The sequence below is a fragment of the Galleria mellonella genome, unplaced genomic scaffold, assembly GCF_026898425.1.
Source record: "Galleria mellonella isolate WM207_F2 unplaced genomic scaffold, CSIRO_AGI_GalMel_v1 utg35, whole genome shotgun sequence".
Taxonomy (NCBI): domain Eukaryota; kingdom Metazoa; phylum Arthropoda; class Insecta; order Lepidoptera; family Pyralidae; genus Galleria; species Galleria mellonella.
In genome coordinates this window covers 3430709-3447556 of record NW_026442082.1, presented here as the reverse complement: position 1 = coordinate 3447556, position 16848 = coordinate 3430709, and the positions used below count along the sequence as shown (strand labels likewise).

Here is a 16848-nt window from a genome sequence, read left to right as displayed (position 1 = left end):
TCGGCTAATTAGGTACAAAGTCCAGATAAATACAGTTAACATTTAATGGGTACATAAATATAAATATAATGCATTAATTTTACATAATCGCTGTATGTGAAGGTTTTTAATGATTACCGTTTGTTTTGATTTTCGAATATGAATTGCATTTTTAAAGAATGGTGTCTTCTACCAATAAAAGTGTACACTTATTCAAAAAAAAAGAAACTCCAATATATGTTTCTTTTGGAAAAAAATATTTCAAAATCACCTATAAAATCTATAACGTTAAAAAATACATTAATTCTCTCATCGTCTCTCAATAAGTGCAAACAGAACATAGTATCGGATTCCTTAACCCTGAACGTAACCGCTTCGACCTAAAACAGGTTCCAAGCGCCAGGTGGTCGCACCCGTACTTGGTAATTAAAATAAAAAAAGGACTTTCGTTAGTATAGCAATTTATGTATCCACATGCATTGTGACCGGTTGCAGAGTCATCAACGTCAAACACCAATAGAAATGTTGGCAATAAATTGAGTGGAGGTGTTTAATTTAAAGGATTTCTATATTTGACATGTGACTATCGTATCGAATTAATACAGTGTAATCACTGTACTTATTATTTTGATATATGAATAAAAATATTATGTAGTTAGGTAATTTAATATGATTCTTTCACTTATTGGGGTTGACAGAAATAGTGGAATAGATCAGGCCTTTTTGTTCATATTTATTAATCTGTTCATACTACGTTATAAATCTATCTATACATAATAATAGTATATATGATAAATAATACAAACAGTACCTTGGTTAATATATTTTTGTACTTTTTATTAAGAAAAATATGTCTCATGTTCCTCGGAATGAATATACAAAAACTTGCCTTTAGAAGAATGTTGAGCCCAAATGATAAACGTTATATGAAAAACCATTTATTCGAGCGAAGCCGCAAGTAACAGCTAGTTGAGAAAGAAAACAGACAATGATTCATATCTATCATATGCTTGTAATAATCTATTTTTTCTAAGTGGAACAAAACGGGAAAAAGAATGACTACATTCAAATTGGCGATTAGTCATTTCATTGGAATATAAACCTTGACATCGACCTTTAAAATTGGACCAAATGTAGGGAAACCCGAACAGTCAAGTTGGCAACCTTAACAAATGAGTCATAAGTACTATTGTAGTATGGTGAAAACGTGTAGTAATTTGATAAGGCTTTTATTACATCGTTTTTGATGTAAACATTGCGCAATACATCTGAAGCGTGGTTTCATTTTCTTATATTAATGTATAAAAGAGTTTTCGAAACATTACATTACCATTTATAGAACACTAATAGTAATATTATATCTTCAATGAAATGTAGTTCATATATCACAATTTGGATTTATCTTTCATGTAAAGTTTCATTATTTAGGTTTTTGTCAGAATAGATATATAAATATTTAGGGTACATTTTTTTTTTGTTGTAAAAACATGTTTTTATAAAGTCAGCTATATTACGAGTATATAAGGAAACCTAATCCAAGTCTGTTATTAAAATCCTTGGAACGTGTATCCTTGGAGAATATTACACATTATAATACGTAACAAATACAGAACAACAAAACATCACTTCTTACTTTTTGTATACAACTTGATAATTTTATTATGGAATTGTACATATAACAAAATTTACATATTTTACCCTAATTATAAATTTGTTTTCAATTCTCGTGCTAACCATTCAGTATTAATCGCAAGTTGAGACCCGGCGACATAGCTAGGTCGTAGTCAGGTTACGTAGACAAGGGCGGCGACCTTGGAGCCCTCCCACACCCCACATCACTCTCATCTTTCCCCCGACGCCTCGATCCACCCTACCTCCCTCGGGACGAGATGTGAGCTGACTTTTGAGAACCTACTCCTTTGACTGTAGCCAAGTTATACCTATCAGTTATACAAGATAAAACAACGGCGTCGTTTTTGTCGATCACATTTATAAGCTTTGCGAACGGATCTATGAGGGATTGGTGAGTTTTTCGATTCATAAAGAATCGAAGATTTATATACAATATCGTAAAAAACGCGGAATAAGAATGCGAGCTTGACAGAGCCTTTGTCGGACATCTGTGTCAATGGAAGGGATGAAATACGTATTGTACCCTCTTACGATCCATACGTGCTCCGTTTTTACTTGCTACATTATTTTCCTTTGCCAGTCAGTCCATTCTTTTGTTTTGCACACCATTTGTATTTTTTATCCTTTTCTTTTTGTAAATATATTTTACTCGAGGTTGAATTTTGAAGTCTTAGTGTGCAGGTTTCGTAAACTCACTTACCGTTTTTTCATCTTTTAATAAAATACATATGTAATACGTATTTAATAATTTAAAGCAAGGACACATTCAAATCAATAGGTATGATATACTATTTCTATAAGATCTCTGTATTCTAAGAAGTCACCGCCAGGGCACGTGCGCTGCTTAGAAGCGCTGGTATTGTAGGGACAAATATGCTTATCGCAGTAAAAGATAGTTTACTTTTTAGAACATAAACTAGTTACGGAAATCAAGTAAATTTTATATAAATTTTCTATAATTCCTTAAAACAGTATAAAATTTATAATTCTATATCATATTATATGCTGTCGGCCATCGGTGGCTGACGCGGGCTAAACGGAAAGTCCAGTGTCAGCCACCGATGGCTGACGTGGCACTCGTTTTAATAATAGACACGTAATATTATTAAATAGTCGAAATCATTTAAAAGTACTTTATTAATTCTAGAAACTCAACCTAGCGAGCCATCCTTAGCGTTGCACTTCGTTAATCTATATTAAAAATGTATTTATGTATATTTTATCAAATATAATTTGTGACGATCTTCAATATTGTTTACTTTTAATTTAAATTGTCTTCTATTCATTTTCCCTTATGTTTACAATGTCAAAATGGAAAAATGTTGTTGGTACAAAATAATGACACTAAGTCGTATATAGTAGACCATTTGGACTCTATATTAATACTGATATTTTAATATGTGCTTGTTTCTAATAATATTTTATTAATACCACTAAATTACATTAATGTATTAATGTGTTTTTTTTTTTTGTTTCAGGTGAGTTTGTTGTCACTACCGACTTAAAAAAACGCGTCCACTTTGGGTGAGTCATTTTACTTTCTAACACTAAGGTTAAGAAAATTAATATTTAAAAATATTTTCAAAATCGTACATGTTATTAACGAATTAGATTTTAAAAAAATAACAATTATATTTTAATATTTTTTAGTTACTATAATTGAAATTGTATTAAAACTCACCAACATAAACATATTTAAATATTTGTTAAATCGACAACCCTTTTAACTCCCGTCGTAACTTGTTTCAAATGTTGGAAGTTGTGAAATTGATTGCATTTATTCCAGTTCCTGTGAATAATGAATATAAATGATAACATCATCCACAATTCACAACTTTGTATCTGGGTTAAATGCTGGAGAGGTTAGTTTAGATTTCAGAAACAGAATATACGAGGAGAAAGGAGCTCTGGCTCGTTCACATGGGTTCATGGGGGTCATATTTCTATACATCAGACGGAATCTTACTATTCTCTATTATAGAGCTTCACTATTATAGTTTCACTGTGCTAGATAAGTATATTGTTATAGAAATAAAGTTCATAATTATCACGTTGTTAGAAATATCAAAATGAGATAATTATTTCTAGATATTGCACAATCGATAGATGATAAGATTTATTGGGTACTTACATAGCTGCTTTGACTTTTAATTAAATCTTAACGAACGTTCAAAGTATTACGTCCATATTTGTTCCATCTATAAAAAATTGTCGTCACTTATATAAATTTCACAGCCATGTTAGTGTAGAATTCTTAAAATTATTTGTTATTTTCTAGTCATTTGGAAAAGATGTTCAGTTTTACAGATCATTGGTCAAATGACACCAATGATTTCCTTTTCACGCCATATAACTAAAATAGGTTTAATATTTAAGATGTTCGTCTTCCGATTAGTTCCAAAATGCCGGTGGCATTGATCCGCAAACAAGCTACTCTCAGCAGGGCTAGTTCCACCTACTACTTTGAACTATATTTTAGTGCACACTCGAGCGGATCGCTCTGGAAAGTTGATACTCTACTTTAGAATTCCTCGTCTAACTTAGACCACTTTTCACAACAACCAACAATACTACGTATGCTATACTTAATGTTTGAATCTAGCAACTTCATATCTAAACATTCGTATTGTATGTAGTAATAAATATAACCCCACAACTCCTTTAATATCACTCGGAATTGTCGCTAATACGTCTCTAATTTGCTTGACATCTCCCCTTTGAATCCGTTTCCATATTTTGAACAAAGGTTTTGTTTGCCTTTGGCATTAATATTTCATAGAGTCGTTCACCTTGTGCGCTCTGTGGTTTTAGTAAGTGCACGTGCTATTTTACATTTCACCCACAAATATAATAACTAAATCAAAATTTAACACAACTTCGTTTGTTTGTATTATATGTGTTTTTGCAGCGCAGTCGTTATCTGTAGTGTTTGTACGTGCAGTCTATTATTATTGGTAGCCGTGGGTATTATTACTAAGAGGAAAACGTGTCTCGAAATAGCGATTGTGCGACGAGTTGGTGCTTGCCGGTCGCCATTATTCACTTTTTGCAGCGGTGCTAGCGTTCGACAGACGGCTCGTACTGTTGACGTGGACGTTTTTGTGCCGCGCTCGGTTTGATTCGGCCGCTTTGTCATTTTTGGACGACCACTTAGATTTCCGGGCTAGTTACGGCCGTTGCGCAAATTGCAAACAAAAAAACAAATCGGCTAGGAACGCTCGCGTTCGTATCGCCTCCTAACTCGTCACTTTGTTGCAACCTCAAATAATTGCAACCGTAAATTTCGAAGAATGCTTTGTATTTATAAAAGTTGAAGCGATAAAAGATTAGAGGGCGATATTCCAAGTCATCACACTTGCAGACTGCAACGTTAACAATTCCCAATTTATTCACATTTTTTGCACAAAACAACAGTGTACACATGGCGATATTAGACTCTTTTAATTCAGAAAAATTCTTCTTCATAACACGCATATTTTCATCCATGTCATCTTTATCATTTTAATTGGACACGTATAATAAATTAACGAAACTACCCAAAAACAAGCAGCGATAGTTGGTAATTGGAGCTGGGGCGTTCCCCAATTAGTACGATTAGAAATGGCGCGGCCGACGCCAAATTGGATTATGGGCCTGTGAAATGCTATGGCCTCTAGGCATGCGACCTCATGTCACCTTAGCTCAGGTGCTACATAGTTTGCTTTTATTGTTTTATCGTGCGTGGTTGCGTAATTCACACCGTTAGTAAATACACGCGTTATCTCGGCATTCGAGAAGGTTCGTACGGCCGCGTGGCGTCGCGTCCGCATTCGATAGCACATACAATGAGCATAACTGACGAACGGCACTCTACCTATTTTGCACGAACTCGTAGCGGCGTGCACCGATAGTAAATTGCGTTTTCGCCGACGTGAAAGGCGACCGCCGCTGCCAGCGGTGCAATCACCGCTCACCGTATCGAATTTATCGCGAGATCGATACGCGCGCATAGCCGCCAACGCGCTCTTTATACATTTACCTGTGCCTAGCCGCCGACGTCAACACACGTGGCGTGGCGGGGATCGGCGCGCTGTGAGCCGCAAGTGTGTGAGTGCGATTATATGGAATTCAGCGATTACGCCACCGGCGTACAACGAGCGAGTGCGTCCGCCGAGCGGTAATAATAATAATTAGTCGCCTCATTATTGTTATTCGAGGCGACGGCGCTCACTGTCACCGACAGATAAACGCTCCGCGCGACCAGACGCCGTCGTGCCCAATTCACGCGTCCTCTATTGTTGCTATTGTTGCCGGACAAGGAGAGGTCCCCTTTTGTGTCGCGTTGTGCACCGGGTTGCCAGATCGCATTGACTGGATTGTTTGATACGAAGCTAGCGCTCAATCAGGTACGTATACCGTGTCAACTTCACTTTGTATCGTAAACAATGGCGCGATTTCTGTAAACCGCGTCCTCATTTGTTTATTTACGGGCAACGTTGTCGTCTCGGGGGGGTTCGTTGGATTCGGAAGCGTTCAGTGACCTTGTGAGGTAACCGACGTTAATTAATTATCTGGATGATGTTTGTTTCGCATGCTTACATAGTTAAGAAATGGTGATAATTACAGAACAGTATAGATTTGTATGTACACGTTATTGTACATATAATCAGTTTTTTAGAATTGCACAAGATTCTATATGTACACGTGTAGATTATAACATTATATCTATTCCCATTCATAGAGATATATGTACATTGACTTTGTGTCACTTGACATATTATATATTTAATTAAATTATACTCATTAGTCCCATAGTGTAATAGTAATAAACATTTTCATGTATTTGTTGCTAACGTGTTATTTATAACTACAGGTATTATGTACTCTGTTTCCTTATTTTGTTAAATCTTAATATTTTCCCAGTATGACACACTGTTGGCATTTTGTCATTGTAATTTCAAATAACTATAGTTTTTTTTTCTATGAAGCTGGTGTTTACATCGATCAATTGAAAAGAAGCGTATCATGTATCTATACGAATATAAAGCTCCAAAATATCTTTTACAGTTATCCTAATAACATTGTAAATAAATGGATATGAACATACATAACCGTATAGGTCTCGGCATAGAATAGACCAGCCTTTCCTTTCCCGTGGGTGTCGTATGAGGCGACAAAGGAGCTTATGGTGGAGGGATGGGAGGGGAAAAGCCAAACTTTAGTTGCCAACCCGCCTGCCAAGCGTGGCAGTGGAGGTTATGTTCAGCAGTGGACAATTAACGGCGGATACAATTAGAAACATAATTAAAAGATGTAATAAAATAGACTGTTATAAATATAATTAATAACAATCTATTAAATGTAACCTATTAAAGAAATAATAGTCATAAACTAAGTATTAAATTAGTATCATTAACAGTAGGTAATGATGTAATTTCCAGTATAAACTGGTAATTACATAATTACAGAAAAAGAAAATCTATACCGGCATTACATCTAAAATTTAAGGTACTTACACACTATGATGTATATTTTTCGCACTATATCGCGTTTTTACTATATTTTTTTCAGTTTGACTCGGCTGAACACGAGTGAAGTTTCATATATCGGTCTTATATTATGGTAGTGCAATATGAATTTGTGACTATAAGAAAGTTATGCAAAAAATCAACCTTGCATATTGTTACACGCGGCGCGTCTAGATGTCAAGTTGTTAAGAGAGTTTTAAAACTTTGTATATTTTGATCCATGTTTCTTTGGGGAATATGTCAATTTAATTGCTAGTATACTTTATTCCGAGGATTTCTTTTTCATCTTTTTTAATTTATTTTTATATTTTTTTTTATACAACTTAGAATGGCAAACAAGCTACGTACTATGGACATAACAGAGTATACTGTTTCGCCCATGATACCCCTCATGCGTTGCCATTCCTGAAAACTCAGGTGTTATTCCTCCGTACCCAGTAAATTCACACCATATCCCACCCTTCAAACCGAAACACAGCCATGCAAACACAACTGTTTTACGGTTGAAACACGAATGGGACAGAGGTCCCAAGCAATCGACTTTTGTACAAAGTCTCCCTCTGTAAGACTTATTTTTATTTTTTATAATCTATATATTTTATTTATATATTTTTTTATAATTAGAATCATGACAAGATAGAATAAAAGGAGAAAGTATACATACAATGAACTAAAGGTAACAGATTATATGTATAGGTAGGTGTGTTGCAATAATGCAAAAAGATGGCAACTTTGTAAATTGTTTGCTCAAGAAGCAAACCACCGGTTTTGAGTTACTCCCTAGGTCCGTTCGGCCACGAAACCGGTTCTTTATTCTTGTCCCTGTGTTTGTATTGTAGAATACTGTACATTCAACCGCCTACGTCTAGAAAGTCATTGCTGTTACTTATTTGAACAAATAATGACGATTTATAATGACTGTGTTTAGATAAATTTCTATCTATTTTATTTTTAATTTCACACATGTATGTTGATTGTCTAGGTCGTATACGTATTCTATCCCCTCCCAAATACTACTTTTATACCTAATTTCATGATTATTAAGCCCATAAGGTGACGAGAGATGACAAATAAACTCATTTTTACATTTATACACATGTGTGTATTATGTTTTATAAATCCACTTATGTGTAGACTTGAAAAACTTGACTAAATAAATTCAGAAATAAGTTTAAAATCTTGATTGACAAATATTTCTTATTGGTCATGATCATCGTTATTTTATTTTGCGTTATCATCATTGCGGCAAATATCGGAACTGGGCATATTTACATTTATACTTGACCGTAAATCATTACCCTCCTTCAATGACGTTGGTAGATATTGTCAGCTAAGTAAAAATATATCGTAGACCTAAATATGTATTAGATTGGAAAAAATTAACAGAACCTGTTTTGTTGTGTTCTATTTCATAAAAAAAGTAGTTTCTACGTATAGAATATAATTTACTGTAACAATCTTTTAGAAACTAAAACAGAAAGTAGGTAATACCAACTTTTCCACATATATAAATAAATACTAGATTAGTGTTTAGAACAGAATATTACTTTAAGAGACCAAATGAAGATTACAATTCGGTATATTTAAACCAACAATAAACGGCAAAAGATTTCAGTTATTGTTTTCAGTTTGGACTATAGACACATTCGTACTCATGGATGTAATATACGAGTAACTCTACTTGTATTACTGACCAGTAAACCTTGTTTTTGATGTGGAATCGCTGTCGAAACTACGGACGGAGGTCTCTTTGACTAAACTTTTGATATTTGGCCAGACTAGAATCGTTTGAAGTGCTTTTTAGATTTGCTTTGCTTACCGTTTGTGTTGGTTGACACGTGAAAGTGTGGACAAGAAGTGTTTACAATTTACTTCTTTAATTTTGTGATGATTCACGCCTTGATTGTGTATCTTTGAGGTCTTTTACCGTTTGATATAGCTTGAATGTTTTACTTATATGACACTTATTATTTGTGTATATAAGGTTGTCTTTTAAACTAGGTTTTTATATAATGTGTGTACAAAATATCTTCCGTTTATTCTTCCGTGTAATACTACAACATGCTTTGCAACAGTTTATTTTATACCGGCATAGAAAAACGGCAGCTTCAATTGTCATACAATTAATATGAGACCAACACGAGGTAAACCTTATACGATGTGAAACGGATTTATCAATATCGGTTTAGAATTGGTGACATAATCGCTTAAAATAATAAGTACAGAATTAAATATTTTAGTCGTTCAAATTAAGTATGAGTAGTCATTTTATACACTAAAATCAAACGAATCAACTTCGTTCACTGTTTGGCAGTCGCATAAAAATCATATTACACTTTGCACTTGACATACATTTATGTCATAATAATTACATTGTTGCTTTTGATGTAATAATCAATTTATTTATGACTAAACGTTAAATAAAACTGCTATTCGACATTATTACTAATGCGCTGTAAAATTCCTTAGCCCTGAAATCAAGATGATTCAACAAATATGCCGATTATGCTTACACCGTGTGAATTGAACGAAACGTGACTCTCTTTATAAATAATGTCCACTACGTTGCTATTAAGCAGAAATATTTTATGAATGATATCATATCTTTATTATAATTTGTTTGAAATGATAATAAAGCGATTCTATTTGATATGCCATTATATTACTCTATGAACTCGCGACTTTACTCGCGTGGTTGAAATTAACTAAATGTCTCCGTAAAAGTGACCATCCACAAAGATCTCTTAGCTCATAAAACGGAGTAATCAAACTTATTTGCTCGACCTATTCCAATAAAACATACATTAGTCTTTAAATTGGACTATTGCCTACTCAATATAAACAAATACGTTTTAGTTTGCGACTATAATCGTGGACACACATCGATAACTGACATTTTCAAGGATATACAAATTCCGTATAGAATATTTTTTATATATATATTTTTTTATAAATAATTTTCTACTAACATTCATCATCATCATATCAGCCGTTAGCTCTCGTCTACCTTGAGCCTTTCCCATAGACTGTCATAAGGAACGATCCTGTCCCACCAGCATACACTGATTCCCTGCAATGCTTGTGAGGACACTCCATCTAGTAGGGGTCGTCCTACTCTGCGTTTGCCCGTTGTCGGTTCGGTTTGTCGGTTGTCGGTTCTTAGATATATATGACCAACCTATCGCCACTTCAGTTTGCTTAACCTTCGGCATATGTCGCTCTCTTCATTAGTCAGTATTAATTTGTTACTATCAAAAATGTGGATGTATATTTAAAATAAATTATATTGAAAATATTTAAATTTAGAACATATAATGTTTTAATAAATTTTCTTTTCCTCCACAAAGAAAAATGAATAGCTTCTATCGTACTAATTGATATGGCCATATTTGAAAGTCCTAGGGATTGTAAAAATAATGAAATCCGATCAGTAATGGGGACGTAATAGCTTAACATAACAATAAAGAAATACCGACGAATTAAGAACTTCAATTTTTTTGGAAGACAATAACTATTACGTCGAAATTCCGTAGTCCATACATATTTGAAGCATTTATAAATAATCATATTTGGGCCCCGAGTGGGCTGCCAACTTATTTGCTAATATACATCAGCAGAAAATACTTGTTTTATAATAATATTCGTATTTATATTACGTAGTTACTACAACACTACACTTACCACCTGTTGGTATAATGTCGTTAAAGTGGCTTATATGACATCATATAAAAATTTTATAGTCCGATGCCTGTGAAAGATTAATTTGGACAGCTTTGAGTTGTATACGTCTGTAACATGTCTTGAGGCTTGTCCCGATATAAGGAAGGAAATTAATTAAATTACATAGCCAATATGATGTGACCTTCAAGAAAAGAGTGTAATGTGTTCGTAAAGGAATGCCAAACTGCCATTATTTCGGTGTTGCAGATATTCATGAATGGTAGTAGTTACTTATATCTGATGAGCTTTATCTTTGTTTACTGTCTGTGATATAAAAAAAAGACTTAGAAGTTTTAGAGTAGCATTATATGTGATAAAACCTTTCATTCTCAGAATATATATGCGGCTCATACTACATTCTGATGTATGAAACTATAATACAAGAAAAGGTAAACTCTAGCAGCGTGGTTTAGTAAGCTATATAAATTCTCCCCCAGTAGTGAGATGGGTAGCTGTCCTAAACTGTTGAACAGTTAATTTGTTGTAATTACCATGAACTTGAAAGAATCCTGATGAGAAAAGGTCGCAGCAAGTTCGTAGATAATTTAACTTTTGAAAATTACCGAAATACCGGTTTTAAACTTTATAAACTTATTTATATAACCCATTCAGTAACTAGGGACAAAGTTTCCTTTTAATTTATAACTTTTGTTACAGTTAATAATTTAGAGCGAGTGCGATATTAAAACTTGCAGAAAATTTACCTCTCAACAATAATTTCACAATATACTATTATGTAACTACAATAGTAGTATATGAGTCCCTATATTCTATGTGTAAAAATTCACATAAATACGACTAATGGTGTCGTATGAAGCTTATTATTAATTTTATTAAGGTGGGGCGTCCTTTGACCTCGAGAATTTCTAGGCCGTCTTCTTATAAGAATAAAATGTAGCTTACCGGACCACAGTGTGTTCCGAAACAAGGAATTTGATGACAATCCCTTTTAAATAATTCCATCATGAATTAAGTAAAATAATTTTAGCTGAAATTGTATATCTAGGTTTCGTACTGCGATAGCAAGCGTTTGAGTTGCCACGGCTTATTTTAATTATTATTATATTAATTAATCATCATGACCTTGGCCTTTACTTATTATCAATTAAACATAGAGGTTACTATTAGAAACTAAATAGCAACATACGTACATTTTGTAGCCGTCATAGCAGCTTACTGAGCTAACAACCTTTTGGCCACGAGAATAAGTGAGTTTTTAAATCTATCTATGGTTTTATTGCAATGTATATATTTTTTTTATTATTACTTCATTGTGGTCTCTAAAGTAACTATTTTAGAGTAACTTCCCATACGCACACTTGTGTGAGTTCAATTTACATAAGTTGATTTATGTTTGTGTTAATTGAAATTTCTTGATACACGTAACCGATTACTTTGAGATTGCGTCCGCACGTTAGAGAATCTATCTTCACGTCAAGTCCCTTCCGGTTTTATAATAACTCGTTTCACATATGCATGCACAGTGATTCCGGTGACTACTCTTTCCTCAAATAGTGTATAATCGGCCTAATCTTTATATATTAATATAATATATTTATGTACTATCTAATATAATAAAATCAAGCTTAAACAATGCTTGTACACAGTACTAAAGTACGAATGTTTTTAATCAAAAAGAATAACCGGTGAAGTAGAAAGCAATGAATAATTTACTTTGAACAAAGTCGATGACTGAATAAAGGATAAAGGAGCCATACAAAAAAGACAGCAAGTCAAGTGAAACCGGCCATGGTGTGTTTTTATTGGGGCTTCAATTGTACGTTTTTTAACCAATTCATAAAAAAGATAATTAATTCGATTTAAGTACAGAATGGATTAATAACAATTAGTGGCCACTTTGCCAACCATATAAATAAATAATAAATATTGTGATTGATTCTAGTTAATCCGTCACGATGTGCCCAAATGATATGATTTCATCCACACCTGTCGTCACTCATTGATTCCCTAACAGTGTAAATCATTCGTATAAACAAAATTTTTACACATAATAAAATGAGTTGTTTAAGACAGCACTGCCTAGTACCGAAATCTAAGTATCGCGAAACTCGACCTACGCCACTACTTTCTTCAATAGCGAGTCACTCGCGTCCTATAACTTTAGGTGCTGCGTATCTAGTACTAGTTACTAGCTAGACCGGTTTTGTAGTAGGCTCAGGTCAGGACTGACAACAAGCGTGTAACTATAGCCCATACGAGTGATTGCAATATAGTCGTTTTACTTATCTACAGTTGCTTATTTTCAAAAGTATAATAATGTTATAATAGAAACCAATTGGGCACGACTGGAAAGTAAATCTATACTTCAGTCAAATTGATCTTACGGAGAAATAAATTCATATGTCTGCGTGCCTCTACCATTGTGCCATAGAGATTGTAAATTAGAATTTAATTTAACATTAGTAAAAAAAAAAAAACATTTTAAACCTGTCAAGATGTAGTAAAGCATTAAAATCGCTTTTTGTACCATATTTTTTTTTGTCAATAAAGTTCCTCAAATAAATAAATTCTTTTAATTAAAATCGAGAAATTAAATCTAATCACAATTGATGAAGATATTAACATGTAACTCTTGTTGAGGTTTATTTTAGATTTTGAAACATTAACAGTAAGAGATACCTTAATTATTATATTTCTTCTATATTCTTTTTTTGTACAAATGATGTATCAATAAAGATTATAATGCACGCACAATAAGTAAAGTCAAATTGTCATCCTTTTCATGAAGTCGGTGTAAGATATATAACTTGTCTTAAATAATGAGTAAAGAGGTCATTAATCAAGCGTTAAATACACTAATGATATCAGCTATTGTATATTTATAAGTGTGAAGCGTTTATAAAATTCTTAGAACTGTTCCGCTTAAAATGTTAATCAATTCAACTACATCCTCCCATCGTGAGCCCGTTTCGATAATATTTATTCATATTCTAGTTGTCACCCACGGTTTCACCTGCGAAATCTATTATTTTCCTCTCCTACTTACTCAAAGTTATTTGGAAGAATCCTTATGCAAAATTTTATTATTTGTAGATCCAATAGTTTTAGTTATAATGTGAGTCACTACCTCCTTTTTAATTTCTTAAAGGCGTCAGTTTCGAATTCGCTTGTATTTCCTTTGTATATTATGCGATATCGTTGCCACTTCTAACGCGATTTTAATAATTCTTTTTACATTCGTCGGTAGAAGTTATTCTCGTGTTGGTTACGTATTAATTTTGTTACGGTGTGTGTGTGTGTATGTGTTAACGCCCAATTTTTTTTGTGGAATAAACATTAACAAAATCGCAATGATATATGTTATAGATGCAAAGAGAAACAGGAAAAAGCTATTAAGTGCCGGTTTTAATGATCTTATGTTGGTTTAGGTGGCCGTTGTGTACATAGTAATACACTTGAGGAAAACTAATGCGTAACAGTTATAGCATACAGACGCCCGATGTCAAATTTATATACAATAGGTACTTATATACATTTCATGAGGATAATTTTATTCTAAAAAGTCATTAGTGAATTATTGTCAAACTAGGTATTGTCACCGAATAGAATGTCTGATGGTACTCGTATTGTATAAATTATTAGTTTATTGAATAATCAAGTTGCCGATTATACATGTGGAGCTGTAGATTTTGTAGTAATAATAAATATAATTTGACGTTCTTAGCGTTTTAAATTCTACGCAAGTCAGTATAAAAACTATTTGAAATGTTATTCTTAGATAATAGTAACTATGTTTTACCCCATACTAAATTTTATTGCTAACCATTCAGAGTGCTTAAACGCATATTGAGTGACAAACATCTAATCTTGTTCACAAACAAAGTAGATTCAATTATACTTTTAATTTGTAATTGTTCTAGGAAATTTAATTAAGTATTTATAGGTAAATATAATACTTAATTATTTTTCCTTGTATTTGTCCTTGTATTTTTTTTATAGAAATTTATTTCATTAAATTTCTATAAAAAAAAAGATGAATAAGGAATGTTTAAACATTTTCATTGATTGTATTAAAACATTTCTTATTTTCTGTTGAAAATACCGTCATGATTTCCATCCATTTGCGTAATTACTGTTGCTTTTTTTATTGTCCCGTCTATAATGTTATATATTGTGACGACACACGTATATTTTACTTCGCAGTAGTTATTGCTCTGCAAACAAAATAGGCATCTTAAAATTGTTGTTAAATTGACGTAAGACAAATGCGGGAGCAATTATTATACGACCTGTCGTTTACAAAAATAATTTTAAAAGTTAATTCAAAATTGTCTACGTAATCGCGTAACATAGAATAAGAAGAATTGAGACGAATTGAGAATAGTCTGTGTTTAAAAATCTGAAGAAAAATAATCGGTAAACAAGCTGACGGCCCATCTGATGGAAAGTGGTAACCGTCGCCTATAGACATGAGCAGTACCATGGTATAATTTTACAAGCATAACAAAATATTTTTAATAAGTATCTCTGCGTTTAAGGAATCCTAATAAATAATTATGTATTAATAGATGGATAAAAGAATTTTCGACAACTGAATTTGATATGATTCAAATGTACATCTCCCTGTTGTCCGAACTGACTCACAGTCAAACTACGGAAGGAATACTGTGACTGTAAATTTTCAACCACTTTTTCCAAACATTATTACACTTTTTGTAAGAGCCATATACCGATGTTACACGACTGCATCTATATTTATCAGACAGGCACACACAAACACAATTCCATTAAAAGCAAATCGTCAATTAATTGTGCGGTCACGGATTTAGCTATATTTTACCACAATTGTGTGGAAGATAACGAAGCCTAAACGGAAGATATTTACGTAGAAATACGAGTATTTCTATGAGTCACTGCACTGGTATTCGTTCAGTGGGTGTCAGCGAACACGCTAAAGGTGCAATAAGATACGCTTGCATTGCACAGAAGGCTAGCTTCGATGAATATTTGAGACGTGTTAATCTGTAACTTTTCCATTGCGTATTTAGTAAACAATCTTGGCATTTCTTTTTAGTATTCATTTATTAGATGTATTTTATTTTGTATTTATATCCGTGTTGGTGTCGTATTACTTTTGACACGATTTAAGTACGTATTTTTTGTGAGGTAAATCCTGCTTGGTAAGATATCCTGATGTGACTAGAAAAAAAAGTTATTGTTAAATATTTTGATTCAGATTAATCAATGAGCGGTAACTATTTACTATTTATTATATACTATATCCATGTTTTATATATAGGAGTCGATTTCCTTATGGAATACGTAATATATTTAAATTTAAACGAATCAATTTTTACTGTAAACATATAAATATTAATTAAGTATATAAAGCCCTCTGTACTTGTGTTTTATTAAAATATTCTGTACGTAATAAGAACGTTAGATTATCAGGTACGTATATAGAAATTGACAAATGCATGATATCAACGATTCTTGTCTAGTTTTATAATTGCCATGAATGGCAACATTGCTAACTCTGCATGGCCTATTGGCATATTGCTGGCGATATACTATAGGGCATGGGATAGGTGAGAGTAAAGTGAAATTAGTTGGCATACGAATTCACTAGGAATTATCTGCGACAGTTTCCACCAGGTTGCGTCTAATTGACAAGAGTCGTAGCTATACCACCAGTAGTAGCTATCTACAAATAATCCCATTTTCTTGTACTTGTACATTAATATGTTTTATAGTGTTTTTTAATACCACCAAGGTGGTAAACTAACATACAGCGTGTCTGATGGTAAACGGTTACTGTAGCCACGGACAATTGCAACACTAGGGGTGACACGTGCACTTTGCCGACTCGTGTAAATGTACTATTATGAATGTAATCCACTTTTCATTATAATATTGCAAGTGAGTAGTGAATCAGTAAAAATGCTATTATATCGTTGATGACACGTTACTCGCATGATAGGAGGATAATTAGCTTACCATTACCACACGCTAGCCAATCGATTTGTTAGTTTTGTTTAGAATTTTTCTC

The 16848-nt window shown here is 33.1% G+C and overlaps 1 protein-coding gene across 5 annotated transcripts in view; it reads left to right on the top strand.

Moving 5' to 3' along the window:
• LOC113514391 (C-terminal-binding protein) overlaps nucleotides 1-16848 on the top strand; it is a 109071-nt gene that overhangs the window by 20960 nt on the left and 71263 nt on the right. Inside the window, exon 1 of one of the 5 annotated variants that reach the window (XM_026898470.3) lies at nucleotides 5627-5996. The exons of the other annotated variants lie outside the window; for them this stretch is intronic. The gene's annotated coding sequence lies outside the window, so the exon portion shown is untranslated. Of the gene's footprint in view, nucleotides 1-5626; nucleotides 5997-16848 lie in introns of those variants that run through there. 5 annotated transcript variants of the gene reach the window in all.